Source organism: Macaca thibetana, chromosome Y (assembly GCF_024542745.1).
Source record: "Macaca thibetana thibetana isolate TM-01 chromosome Y, ASM2454274v1, whole genome shotgun sequence".
NCBI lineage: Eukaryota > Metazoa > Chordata > Mammalia > Primates > Cercopithecidae > Macaca > Macaca thibetana.
Genome location: NC_065599.1, coordinates 1,015,406 through 1,030,316, shown reverse-complemented (window position 1 = coordinate 1,030,316; position 14,911 = coordinate 1,015,406).

The window sequence follows — 14,911 nt, the reverse complement described above, 5'->3', positions numbered from 1 at the left end:
AGATCTTACATAAGTTTGTGGCTTTTTTTTTTCTGTTTTTGGAAAAGTATAATTGAAAATTGAAAAGTGGTGTGTTGAATGTGTTGGTCACTTTAAACAACATACCGTTGAATAAAGAGCAAGATAAAAGATAAAAAGTTAGTTATAGCTGGGTGTGCTAGCTCATTCCTCTAACCCAGTACTTTGGGAGGCCAGGGAGGGCACATGGCTAGTTCAGGAGATGGAGACCATCCAGGCCAACATGATGAAACCCCGTCTATACTAAAATACATAAAATTAGCTGGGCAAGGTGGTGCATGCCTGTAATCCCAGCTACTCAGGAGATTGAGTCAGAAGAATCACTTGAACCTAGCAGGTGAAAGTTGCAGTGAACTGATATTGCACCACTGCACTTCATTCCACTAAAAGAGTAATACTCCATTTCAAAACAAAACAAAACAGGAAACTGTGTTGCTTGATCTTTATAGGGTCTGAATTTTTCAGTTTTTCTTTGGTTACTGATTTATAGTTTCATTCCATTTGTGCTATAATTTTAAAATTATTAAGGGTTCTTTCGTGATGTCACATGTGGTCCATCTAGAAAAATATTTTATGAGCTATTGAAAAGAATATGTATTCTGTGATCTATACACATTTGTTAGGTGTAATTATTGTATAATGCATTCAAGTTTTTTTTCCTTCATTGATATTCTGTCATGCTTTATTTATTACTGAAAGTGAAATATTGATGTGTTATTATGTTATTATATTGCTATCAATTTTTGCTTCAATTCTGACAATGTTTGCTTTATGTATTTGGGAAAACTGTCATATATTTATAAGTCGTTAGAAATTAAACCCTCTTACTATAGTTGAATGTCCTACTCTGTCTCTTGTGGATTTTGACTTAAAGCAAATTATATGAAATACGGCAGTTTTCACCTTAATAAATTGTTGCCTCTTCTCTCATTTGGTTAACACTCGCATGAAATGTATTTTTATCTGCCATTTTCTGTTTTTTATTAAATATGAAGTGAGTCTTTTGAAGACATGGCATAGTTAGAGGTTAATATAGATTGTGATATATTTATAAGTTTTTTTTTTCATTTTAAAAGATACTTTTGCAAAATATTATTGCTTAGACCTATTTTCAGTGTTTTAACTATGTCATCCTATCTCCTTCTTGCTTGAAAGATTTGTGTTCATAAATTTACTTGTAATTTTGCAGAAGCATACATATAAATAATGCACCTGTTTTTTCTTCCTGCATACCCTCATTCTCTTTTCTGCGACTTTCAAAATGTTGCTTGGGTCTTGTAAATCTCCTCTGTGTTAATTTTATTTGAAATTTGCTGAACTTACTGATTTTCTCATATTTTTTACTAATGCTGAAGTGCATATTAGTCTTTTTTGTACTTCCAATCCACAATTTTTATTTCTTTTTGGGCTTTTTATTTTTTTGCTGGCTTAATTTTTGTTGTTTCACTTATTTCCATTTTCTTAATTTCTTTATTTCCATTTTACTCATTGAGCATCACTGAGTAATTCTCCCTCCCTCCCTCCTTCTCTCCCTCCCTCCTTTCTTCCTTTCTTCCTTCCTTCCTTCCTTTCTATCTTTCTTTTCTGAGTGGAAACTTTACTCTTGTTGCCCAGGTTGGTGGAATGGCACAAGATTGGCTCACTGCCACCTCCAACTCCAGGGTTCAAGTGATTAACCGGCCTCAGCCTCCAGAGTAGCAGGGATTACAGGAGCCTGCCCTCACGCCCAGCTAATTTTTGTTTTTTTAGTAGAGGCAAGGTTTCACTATGTTGACTTGGCTGGTCTTGAACTTCTCACCTGTGGTGATCTGATTGCCACAGCCTCCAAAAGTGCTGATAATAAAGGTGTGAGTAACTGCTCCCAGCATCCCCCATTTTTCTTACTGAGATCCTGTAGTCAGTCGCTATACCCATTGTATGTCTTTGATACTAAAGTCTTTTTTCACTTGTTACAGTTATTTACCTTTGGTCTCAGCTATCTGAAACTGTCAGTTACCAACTTTTCTTTCAACACTGCCATGGAATATAGAAATTAGTCTACGGTAAGGTCTCAAAAACCCAGAAGCATGGACACAGGTGCCACTATTTTATTTATTGTTGGACAGGGGAGACAGGAATTGGGAGTCTATATTTAAAGCCATCATAAGATGAAGAATGACTTCATGGGTAAATACAAAATACTTTTATTAAACTATTATGTAGTTTTTCATATTTTGTTCACTTGGGTTGCTGCAAACTTATAGTGGTTCTTAGACTTCTCACAAAGGCATTTTGATCAGTATATTTCTGTTAAGTTTAAATATCCATAAAGAAATTTGAAACTGTGATATTTTATTGTCACCTTGTTAATGTACTTTGTTTAATTATATATTTGTAAAGTGTATTCACCTGAGTTGAAGGAGGGAGAAATTTGCAGTCCTTTTTTTTCTTAGCTGGCTCTTTTAATTTTACTGAAGACTTACTGCTGCAGTATGACATAAAAGAATCATTTCAAAAAGTTATCATCATAAAATATGAAAGCTATGACCTTAATGATTTACATTTAAAGAAAGACTACCAAAGTGTCAGTAAATTCTAGGTGCAGAAAAGCAGTTATAATGGCCTTAATCAATGTTTGTCAACTACCCATAGGAAAACCTGTCAACCTAATAAACATGGCAAAGCTTTTGATTTGTGCTCAATCTTTACTGAACATAAAAAGTTTTAGCTGAGAGAAATGCTACAAATGTGAAGAACATGGCAAAGGCTGTAGGTGTTGTTCCCAGGTTTTACAATAAACAAAGATAAATTGTACTGCAGAGAGATGGTACAAATGGGAAGAATGTGGCAAAGCCTTTAAAAAGTTCTCAAACCTTACTGAACATAAAAGAGATTAAACTGGAAAGAAACCCTACAAATGTAAAGAATGAGACAAAGCCTTCTCCTGCTCCTCAATCCCTATTAAACACAAGAGAAATTATACTCCAGAAAGACCCTAGAGGTGCGAAGAATGTGGCAAAGCCTTTAAGTGCTTCTCAGAACTTACTAATTATGAGAGAATACGTACTGCTGAGAAACACTACAAATGTGAAGAGTATAACAAAGCCTATAGGTAGTTCTCAGAACTTCATAAAATAAGATACTTCATACTGCAAAGAAACCCTATGGAGGTGATGAATATAACAAAACCTATGGGTGGTTCTCAGATCTCACTAAATATAATTCATACCAGAAACTCTACAAATATAATAAACATGGAGGAGCTATTATTCAGTTCTCTGCATTTAGTAAACATAAAATATTTTATACTGGAGAGAAATTTTACATCTGTGAGGAATGTAGTAAAGACTTTACCTGATCCTCAACCCTTATTAACTAGAAAAGAATTCATACGAAAGAGAGATCCTACAAATATGAAGAATATGTCAAAACCTTTAAGTGTTTCTCAGACCTTATTAATCATAAGATAATTCACACTGGAGAGAAACTCTACAAATGTGAAGAATGTGGCTAAGCATTGAGCTTATTCTCACACCTCATCAGATGCAAGATAATTCATACTAGAGAGAAGCTTCACAAATGTTCAAAATGTGGAAAACCTTCAACAAGTCCTCATTTTGTGTTCAATATCAGAGACTTTATACTCAACCCACACAGTATAAAGGCAATAACTGTTAAAGAACATTTAACTTATGATCTTGGAGGGTATCTAAGAAGTTGTTTTATAATGTGAGTGGTTTTAGGTTGGGTGCATACATAGGCCTTTACTATTATATAATGTTCTTCTCTGTCTTTATTTAAAACCTATGTTGATGTAAAGTCTGTTTTGCCAGGAACTAGGACTGTAACATCTATTTTTTGTTTTCTGTTTTCTACCTGCCTGGTTGATTTTTCTTTTTCTTTTGAGCTTATTTGAATGGGTGTCTTGATTATGGAATACTGTTAGATCTTGCTTGTTTATTCAGCTTGCCACTCTGTTTCTTAATTGGGGAATTTAGCCTATTTTTATTTAAGGGTAGTATTCATATGTATGGATTTGATTCTGTCACTATGATCTTAGCTGGCTATTTTGCACATTTATGTGATTGCTTTATAGTGTCAGCAACTTATAGTGTTTTTGTAGTGACTAGTTATAGTATTTTTGTTATTTAATGCTCTCTTTAGAAGCTTTTCTAAGGCAAGTCTTATGGTAAAAGAGTTCCTCAGCATTTGCTTAACTGAATAGGATCATATTTATTTGCTACTTTTGAAGCTTACTTTGGTCAGATGTAAATTTTTGTATGGATTTCTGTTTTTAAGAATGTTGAATCTGTTTTGACATGTAGAATTTCAGCTGAAAGGTTTGTTGTTTGTCTCATGGCCTTCTTTTAGAGGTGACCAGGCTTTTCACTCTAGCTGCCTTTAACAGAATTTTTTCTTTCATTTTGACCTTGGAGAAGCTCATGATTATGTGTCTTGAAAATGACCTTCTCATGGGGTAGCTTACTGGGGTTCTCCATATTTCCTGCATGTGAATGTTGGCCTGTCTATCTAGGTTAGTAAAGTTCTCATGGATGTTATCTGGAAATATGTATTTCAAGTTGTTTTCATTCTCCCCATAGCTTTCAGGCACTCTTTTTAATCATAGATTTTGTTTCATTACATAACGCTGTATATCTTAGAGGTTTTGTTCATTCCTACCAATTGGCTGTGTTTTGTATCCATTCCTGCATTTTTTACCCTCATTGCATTGGGTTGCAACTTACATTTGTAGCTCAATGAAGTTTATTAATTTCTGTATTCCGAATTCTACTTCTGTTATCTTAGACCTCGCTGTAAATGTAATTTGGTCATTTGGATGAAAGAAGTCACTGTGACTTTTTGTGTTTTCAACATTTTTGCATTGATTTTGTCTAATCTTTGCATGCATATCTTTGAGGTTGCTGGCCTTTGAATGGGGTTTTTGTTTGTTTGATCCTATTTAGTGGTCTTCAGTAGTTGATGTGGAATAAAGACTTTGCAACCAACAAGTTTGTTCCTGGGAGATTTTTTTTTTGGTGGTGGTGGAGGGGATTTGTTCAGTTCACAGCTCAGAGACACTACAGAGTCTAGTCACCTCAGATTTTCCAGTACCTGAAGTTGTCACCAGTCAATGGGCTAAAATGCAACAATGGCAGTATGCCCTTTTTCTCTGGGATAAAACAGGTCTATACCATCCCAGGGAGGTAGAGACCTACTTTCAGCCCAAAAGCACCTGTAGGCAGTAGCTGGAAATGCCTGTTGCAAGGTCTTCCCCAGTGAAAAGAAAATGATTGGGGATCCACTTAAGAAAGCAGTCTGCTGGGTGCAGCAGCTCATGCCTGTAATCTCAGCATTTTGGGAGGCTGAGGTGGAAGGATCAACCAAAGGCAAGGAGTTGGAGACCAGGTGACTAACAAGGTGAAACCCTATTGGTACTAAAAATATACACTTAACAGGTCATGGTGGCTCATGCCTGTAATCCTAGCTAGTGGGGAGACTGAGGGAAGAGAATCACTTGAACCCAACAGGCAGAGGTTGCCATGATCTGAGATCACCCCAGTACACTCCAGCTTGGGCAACAAGGGCAATACTCTGTCTCAAAAAAAGAAAAAGAAGAAAGAAAGAAAGAAGGAAGGAAGGAAGGAAGGAAGGAAGGAAGGAAGGAAGGAAGGAAGGAAGGAAAGAGAGAAAGAAAGAAAGAAAGAAAGAAAGAAAGAAAGAAAGAAAGAAAGAGAAAGAAAGAGAAAGAAAGAAAGAAGGAAAGAAAGAAAGAAACAAAGAAAGAAAGAAACAAAGAAAGAAACAAAGAAACAAAGAAACAAAGAAACAAAGAGAAAGGAAGGAAGGAAGGAAGAAAAAGAAAGAAAGAAAGAAAGAAAGAAAGAAAGAAAGAAAGAAAGAAAAGAAAGAAAGAAAGAAAGAAAGAAAGAAAAAGAAAAGAAAGAAAGAAAAGAAAGAAAGAAAGAAAGAAAGAAAGAAAGAAAGAAAGAAAGAAAGAAAGAAAGAAAGAAAGAAAGAAAGAAAGAAAGAAAGAAAGAAAGAAAGAAAGAAAGAAAGAAAGAGAAAGAAAGAAAAGGAAGGCAGGCAGGCAGGCAGGCAGGCTAGACATATTTTTACCACTTCCATCCACAGTTTATTTGGATTCTCCAAAGCCAGGATGCTGGAACAGCTAAGTCATAAAAACAGGGAAAATGCAGCTGACTGTTTTCTCTAGGAAGTATATCCCAAAAATATTTCAAAATTCCATCGACAGAAGAACACCTAGTGGTGTTAACTGGAGACACTCATTGGGAAATAGTTTCCAGTGAGGAGGAAGGCGATTTGGGACCTACTTTAACAGGCAATATAGCCATGTCTTTTTAGAGCACCTGTACTGTGCTAAGAGATCCTTTGTGCCTCTAGTTAGCTTGGACTCTTGAAAGCCCGAAGACTGGAATGCCTAAGTTTCCCAAGTAGGAAAGACGGTGGCCAATTCCTCTTTCTGGTAGCTCAATCCCAAGGAGATGCAGTGCTACTAACAATAGCTGGCTGGAATTCTAAGCCAGTTATGTTATGTGTGTTATACAGAAGGCCTTGGTGAAGTGGGTTTATGAGGGAATCGCCTCACCTGAGGGTTGCAAAGATATTTGGAAGAATCAGGGCTTCCGAGGATCACACATTCACTTACTGCCTTACTGGGTGTGAAGATTTCCCTGGTTGCATGTAGTTTTCAGGTGTTCCAGTGTCCTGTCTTGTTTTACTCCATCATCCATATGTTAAGTTGCTTTTTGATTAGTCTTAATGCAATTACTTCGATGTTTTCAGCTGAAAGTCATGTATTTATGCACACCTTGCATTCCTGTCTATGAGTACTACACAGTCTAGTTGCTTCTTTAGGTCAGCAATCTTGACCACTTTTCTCTAAAATTTAATATTAAAATATTTTAATTAATTTTTATTTAATTAATTAATTTTTATTTAAAAATTAGTATTAAAATAATTTAATATGTTTTGAAAATATGTATTTTCAAAAGCAAATATTGATGTAATTTATCTCTTACCTTTGATGTTACATCTTTATTTCTAGAATTTATATGAAAGAACCTGATCCATAATTGCTGCACCAGAGTTATGAGAGGTTCTTCTATATTAAAAGGACAGATTTATATACTTTTCCATGGAAGTTTAAAAACAGAAATCTAAAATACTTGAACAATTTATATGTGTAAAGGCAACTTAGTGGTTGGTTTCTGACAGTATCATACATGACGAGATGATAGGAATGTGGTAAGGGCAACATTCTGCATAATAAAAGAAATAATTTGGTTTTTAGTTGGAAATTGCATTACCATTTGCAAATTCAGGTAACTAAAATGAATTCCAAAATGACTTTTTAATTACAATGTGTGGACTTTGTTTTAATAAACCAATATTGTTGTTATTGTGTTAAAGCTATTTTATATTGAATATGTATCTTGCCACTGACATTAAGACATCCCATCTTAACCAAGGCTGTAGGTAACAGATGGTAACAATATACTAATGAGGGACAGTGGAATAACATCTCTAGTGATTCCTTTGCCAGTGGTTTTTAACTTAAAATAATTTGGAATGTATGGTGTTTACAATTTACAATTTTGTTTTCCTTCTAAGTACAGGTTATTATGATAGTTGTAATGAAGATTACATTAGTATAATGGAGCTATATGTGTCTGAATACTGAACAACTATTTACAAAATTTTATCTTACTTTTTTTTGTATTACATGTATGACTTCTCTGCTCTGATAAACACATACAGTCCTTTAGTTTTTATTTACCTGAATTTAAATATAGGAGATACATTACTGTAAAATAAACTTTAGGTGTGTAACAAATGTATAGAAATAATTATATTTGTTTATGGTTGGTTACATTGAGAAGAAAAGAAAATATTAGAATAAAACAGATGATTTTACAAAGGTTGATATCTTACCAGCAAATCAGAAACTTCAAAGATTTTCAAAGCAAATTTATTTTCTCTGCTTTGTATTAAACTCCTTGATTAAAATGTTACTGCTAGTGACTTAGAATCTTCTTCTGCAATTTCTTCTTTTTTTCTGTTTATCTGTTTCTAACCCTAGACATAATATGCAATTTTCTTTTCATCTAATTTCATAAAACATTCTTTGGACTGAGCTTGGTGGTTCATGCCCCGAATTCCAGCACTTTGGGAGGCTGAGTCAGGTGGATCTCCAGAGACCAGGAGTTTGAGACCAGCCTGGTCTACATGGTGAAACCCCGTCTCTACTAAAAATACAAAAATTAGCTGGGCATGATGGCAGGCTCCTGTAATCCCAGCTATTCAGGAGGCTGAGGCAAGAGAATCACTTGAACCAAGAGAATGAAGGTTACAGTGACCCAAGATGGTGTCACTACACTCCAACCTGGGCAACAAAGTGAAACTTTATCTCAAAACAAACAAACAAACAAACAAAATGACATTCTTTGCACAATCCCCTCAGAAATTATAAAAATGACTTTGATAAAATTTAATGCTACTCAGAAAATAATTTTCATATGTGAGTAATTTTACAGTGCATGTATAGTATGTAATTTACTTAGTACATTTTATATTTTTTGTTATAGAATTCTATTTAATCCAATTTTTGTTTAGTTATTGTCTATTTTACTCTATAAAATTGACATAATTGAGTTTATTAATATTCAAAGAAACAATAGAATGTTTAATAAGTCATGAGGTCTTTTTGACATATACATAAAATAAACAATACTAACTATTTAATGGAACCTACATAATTAGAAATAAATATTCTTTTAAAAATTATCCTGTGGTCTCAAGTGAAAACTTTAAAGTATCTATAGTAAAGAAATGACATTAATTCTGCATATGAAGTGAGTATAATTATACTGATGCTGCACAATTGAATCTTACAATTAAAACAAGATTAAGAGAATGACATTTTAGCAAAACTAAGTGAAAACCTTGTAAAATTTTCAGATTATGTTTCTACATTTAAACATCTACTGAGAGAAGTAGTGCACAGACATTACTGGAAGGTAGAATTGGGAAACAAGACTACATGAAAATTCTGTGTGTGTCAGAATTGTCTTCTTAGGAATTGGCAGGATCAGCCTTCAGTTCTGGGTAGATTATGGACAATAGGGTGATATAGAAAGAGTAGTTATGTTCCATCAAGTCTAAGTCAATCTGCCTTCTGCAAGTAGTAAAATCCAGTAAGATTAATATTTGTTTGAAGTATGAATTGGGTGATTTAAAAAAAATAACATACATGATAGGTTTGTTCTGTATATTTTTAATGATTCTTTCACAAGAATTCTTTGGTCTTATTGTCTTATTTCTTTACTCAAGCAGATTCTGAATGTCATAAAATCTGTTCATTGTCATATATTTAAATATAAAGTAAATGAATCAGTTTCCGTTTTTGTGGGTAATTTAGCCGGTAAATTTAATCTCATTTTTATAAACTTTAAGTTTTACTGCTGAAGACTAGAATAAATTTTGTTTATCTAAATTTTTGGCAATTATCAAAGCATATGCATAATGTCACTTTTATGATACTATAAATATCAATTGTCAAGTGTGTTGATTTCTAAGACAAAATATTTGGGAATTCTGTTACCCAACATGTCCAAAAAAATGTTTTTAAGTTGCCTATTTTAAAAAATCTGCCAATTTTGAATTGCATACCAAGATACTATTTTTTTAGATTGAGGATAAGAGGAAACATAATTTATTCAAATAATATAAACTAAGTTTATTGAAATTATTTAAGAAAATTACATTTTAAAAATTGCTATCACTTGCTAGTATTTGTGTAGCATTTTTAAAAATGTTTTGCTTTAAAACAGGTAACAGTTTGAACAAAGAAGGAAATAAAAATACAATGATGGCATAAAAATAAACTTTAGAAAAATAAAATCTTTGTATGATGATCTAATTAAAATTATTTAAAGGGTAAACATTTTAATATTTGTTTTTAAACATTATTTGGCAAAATCAACCCTGAGACATCAGAGTGCAGAAAATACTATTAATTATATTTTTGAGAATCTCTTATTGACTTTAGCACTCAGGGAACCTTCAGAACAGGCTCAGGATTCCCTATGCATTTCTTCCAGGAGAACATCCATGGAAATAAAGCACAAGATAATGTCCAAAAACACAAATGGATGCTCACCACCTAGAGGTCAGTGGGTGCAGGTTGCAGCAAGAGTAGACCCTTCTTAGAGGTCTAGGAAGGGCTCTGGATTTGTACACCGACCTAGAAAAAGGGCCTGGAAGTATACTGAGACCTCCTGCCTAGGTGATCTGTCCTGTCCCAGGCCCTTGAGTCCTGCCTCACCTGCTGGCTATTTCCACAAAGAAATCAGGACGGCAACCCCCAGTAAAGCCTCACTATAGGAAAGAAATCAAGAGGGTCAAGCCCACACCCATCTTGGCACATTAAGTGAACTATAGATTTACTAGTCAATAAGTTGGAGAAGAATGTGCTGCTGTTACCCCCTGGGATCACAATGTAGGAGGAAACCTGGATGATATCTGCCTGAGACTGTGTATTCAAGGAACGATGCACACCCCCCCCCCCCCCCCCCCCCCCCCCCCCCCCCCCCCCCCCCCCCCCCCCCCCCCCCCCCCCCCCCCCCCCCCCCCCCCCCCCCCCCCCCCCCCCCCCCCCCCCCCCCCCCCCCCCCCCCCCCCCCCCCCCCCCCCCCCCCCCCCCCCCCCCCCCCCCCCCCCCCCCCCCCCCCCCCCCCCCCCCCCCCCCCCCCCCCCCCCCCCCCCCCCCCCCCCCCCCCCCCCCCCCCCCCCCCCCCCCCCCCCCCCCCCCCCCCCCCCCCCCCCCCCCCCCCCCCCCCCCCCCCCCCCCCCCCCCCCCCCCCCCCCCCCCCCCCCCCCCCCCCCCCCCCCCCCCCCCCCCCCCCCCCCCCCCCCCCCCCCCCCCCCCCCCCCCCCCCCCCCCCCCCCCCCCCCCCCCCCCCCCCCCCCCCCCCCCCCCCCCCCCCCCCCCCCCCCCCCCCCCCCCCCCCCCCCCCCCCCCCCCCCCCCCCCCCCCCCCCCCCCCCCCCCCCCCCCCCCCCCCCCCCCCCCCCCCCCCCCCCCCCCCCCCCCCCCCCCCCCCCCCCCCCCCCCCCCCCCCCCCCCCCCCCCCCCCCCCCCCCCCCCCCCCCCCCCCCCCCCCCCCCCCCCCCCCCCCCCCCCCCCCCCCCCCCCCCCCCCCCCCCCCCCCCCCCCCCCCCCCCCCCCCCCCCCCCCCCCCCCCCCCCCCCCCCCCCCCCCCCCCCCCCCCCCCCCCCCCCCCCCCCCCCCCCCCCCCCCCCCCCCCCCCCCCCCCCCCCCCCCCCCCCCCCCCCCCCCCCCCCCCCCCCCCCCCCCCCCCCCCCCCCCCCCCCCCCCCCCCCCCCCCCCCCCCCCCCCCCCCCCCCCCCCCCCCCCCCCCCCCCCCCCCCCCCCCCCCCCCCCCCCCCCCCCCCCCCCCCCCCCCCCCCCCCCCCCCCCCCCCCCTCCCCCCCCCCCCCCCCCCCCCCCCCCCCCCCCCCCCCCCCCCCCCCCCCCCCCCCCCCCCCCCCCCCCCCCCCCCCCCCCCCCCCCCCCCCCCCCCCCCCCCCCCCCCCCCCCCCCCCCCCCCCCCCCCCCCCCCCCCCCCCCCCCCCCCCCCCCCCCCCCCCCCCCCCCCCCCCCCCCCCCCCCCCCCCCCCCCCCCCCCCCCCCCCCCCCCCCCCCCCCCCCCCCCCCCCCCCCCCCCCCCCCCCCCCCCCCCCCCCCCCCCCCCCCCCCCCCCCCCCCCCCCCCCCCCCCCCCCCCCCCCCCCCCCCCCCCCCCCCCCCCCCCCCCCCCCCCCCCCCCCCCCCCCCCCCCCCCCCCCCCCCCCCCCCCCCCCCCCCCCCCCCCCCCCCCCCCCCCCCCCCCCCCCCCCCCCCCCCCCCCCCCCCCCCCCCCCCCCCCACCTGGGTTTCACTGAGCATGTACCCCTAGCCTAGTCAACTTGGGAAGACACGGGGTTGACAAGAGCAGAAAATAAGGGCAATATAGCAAACATGTTGAGATGTCTAGGGCACACAGAGGTGTTGGCTTGAGCAGTCCCTGTGGGGAAGAACCTTCTCGGGGACCTGAATTCAGCCCAGAGATCCCTCAGTATTTTGAAGCACAGGCTTCAGTGTTGGCTTCAGTGTTGGCAGTGTTCAGTTGCCTGGTAAAAGTGGCATAAGCAGCCAGTCACTGAGGGGTGTCCATTGCCCATTTTCCTGATGAGCATATTGAGCTCCCAAAGCCCCAAGCCAGGAGAGGCAAAAGCACTGGGCTGAGGCATCAACTTTTTCTTTACCGTCTCCCATAAGCCTGACACCTCCCTGGGCTTGCATTAAATTCCATGGGCTTTCCTTGAGGAAGAAGACCCTTCTTCCTTGTGAGAGTAGGCACAGACACAACCAGTCATGTGTGGTAAGCCCACCCACAGCAATTTTTGTTGGCCCACCTTGGCCTACTCACTCTATTGGTCTGTGAAACTCAACTGGAATTGCAGAGTCCAGAACTCACATCTGGTTCAGCACTGAGGCCAGTGCAGAAGTGGGCCTCTTAATTCCATGATACATGGCCCAAATCAGAGAACTGGCTTGACTGTTCAGCTGCACACAAGTGGTGTGTGTACTGCTCCAACCAAGTTTCATTCTCTTCCTGCCTCCAATTACTTCACCTGCAACTTGTTATTTATATCAGATCTTTCTCTACTCACCACATCTTATGGTTTTGGAAATTATTCGGAAGACTATATGAGCTAAACTAAGGGTCACAGTGCTCTATCCTACACAGGATGTGCCAGGAAAATAGATCTGTCAACCTACCTTGACACTTAAGAGTCATGTATAAATAGTCCCAACTCTAGGAGAAGTGTTGTCACATAGTCACATTCTTTAATAGTCTCCATACCAAAAGATACATTAGAATGACAAGGAAAATAAGACATAAACTTAGCAGTTCTGTTTTTTAAAGGGCAACCTCAGCCCGATCACCTGAACTACAATTTAACAGCCTGGTTGAGCATATCCCATCTTGGAAAATGGTTGAACTGGGGCCCCAGAATGTCATGGTCCAATGAAAATCTGGAAAAGGGGCACCTCAGCAGCCTGTAAGCAACTGAAACAGACCCTAACAACTAAAAAGCCATCTCATTAACTTAGACAACTCATTAACTTAAACAACTCTACCAGCAGTGTGCACACACATAAGGCCTTTTAGATAAATTCCTGCCAACTCAACAATTCAAGAAAAAGAAAAAAACTTTTCTGAATCTAGAGTTTCAGGAAGAAGAATCTCCACTGCCTCATCCAGCCTGTATGACAGATGCAATTGACAGTGGGAGCATAGCTCACTCGGGCATAGCTGGAGACTGACACTATATAAAAAATGCTTCTGAGTGTTCCAGTTCCAACCTAAAACTCTAGCAGTGACCTATGTTCAGTGTCTCACACCTGTAATCCTAGCATGTTGTGAGGTCATGGTAGGTGGATCACCTGACATCAAGAGATCATCAACTTGACCAACATGGGAATGCTGCCTCTATTAAAAATACAAAATTATCCTGTCGTGGTGGCATATGCTTTTAATTCCAGCTACTTCGGAGGCTGAGGCAAGAGAATCAATAGAACTCCATGGGCAGGGGTTGTGAGATTAGGCCATTGAACTCTATCTAGCCTGAGCAACAAGAGTGAAACTCCATCTCATTCACTTTTTCTGAGTCTCTTCTTTGACATCTTTAACCTGGTGCCATTTACATGAAAGTCGAATTTGACACAACTTACCCAAAATTGAGGAAGAATTCAGGCTCTGCTCAATGTGCTTCAAAGCTCACCAAGGCATCACCTATAGAAAAACGTAGTTGTCTTTACTACTCTCATCCAGGCCTCTTTTCCTTAGATGCACAATTAGTGGTATACCAAGAAAGATGAACAAGAAACATATGGTGGTCAGATGCAAGACTGATGCTGGAATAAGCAGTGATGACTTGGAAAGTGAAAGGGAGAATTTTATTCTCTCCTGTAGGCAGCCCTTAACTTCTGTCTTCACTTTCTGCCTTCAATAATGGTTTTTGAGAGTCACCTACCTCTAGAGGAACTATTAGCCCCGGGTAGTAAACATATTCACTTAATCCTGGCGCAACAAAGTTTGCTCTGAACAAATATAACCTCTGTGATCATGAGCTTATAAGCAAACTGGACAATGCACAACCTAAAAACTATAAAAGAGAGATGAGTAGATCTCAGGGAAACAATTTCCTATTCTATTTGCTGGCAAGTTCAAACAAATGTGACTACAGACAAATGTGCAGAAAAGGACAGCATAATATAACTCCTCATCATGTGAGTTTAGAACCAAGAGTTTTCAATCCTAGCTTTGAGGACACCAAAAGAAAACCAGAAGTTTCATCTATCAAAGATTGATTGAACAACATTTTTTTTCAATCATACTGAGGAGTCTTCAACGAGAATTTTCCTATTAAACATATAGAAATAAAGACAGGAAAAGGGAAAATAGCAACTCCATAAATCATTATGGTTTAATGTGTAGATATGCTCATCTCACATCATTAGCATTTTTGGACATATTTGCCTGCATATCTACCAGTAAAGCTGACAGCTTCATAATACATCAGTTATTTTTCAAGTTAATTTTTTTTTCAGCCAGCCACAGTGGTTCACACCCATAATCCCAGCACTTTGGGATGCCTAAGTAGGCAAATCACTTGAGGTCAGGAGTTTGAAACCATCATGGCCACCATGCTGAAATCCCATTGCTAGTAAAATACAAAAGAAAAAAAGAATAGCTGGACGTGGTGGTGTGCACCTGTTATCTCAGCTACTCAAGAGATTATTCAGAGAGAAACAGTCAGGAAAGGGTCAACCTAATCTGAAACCAG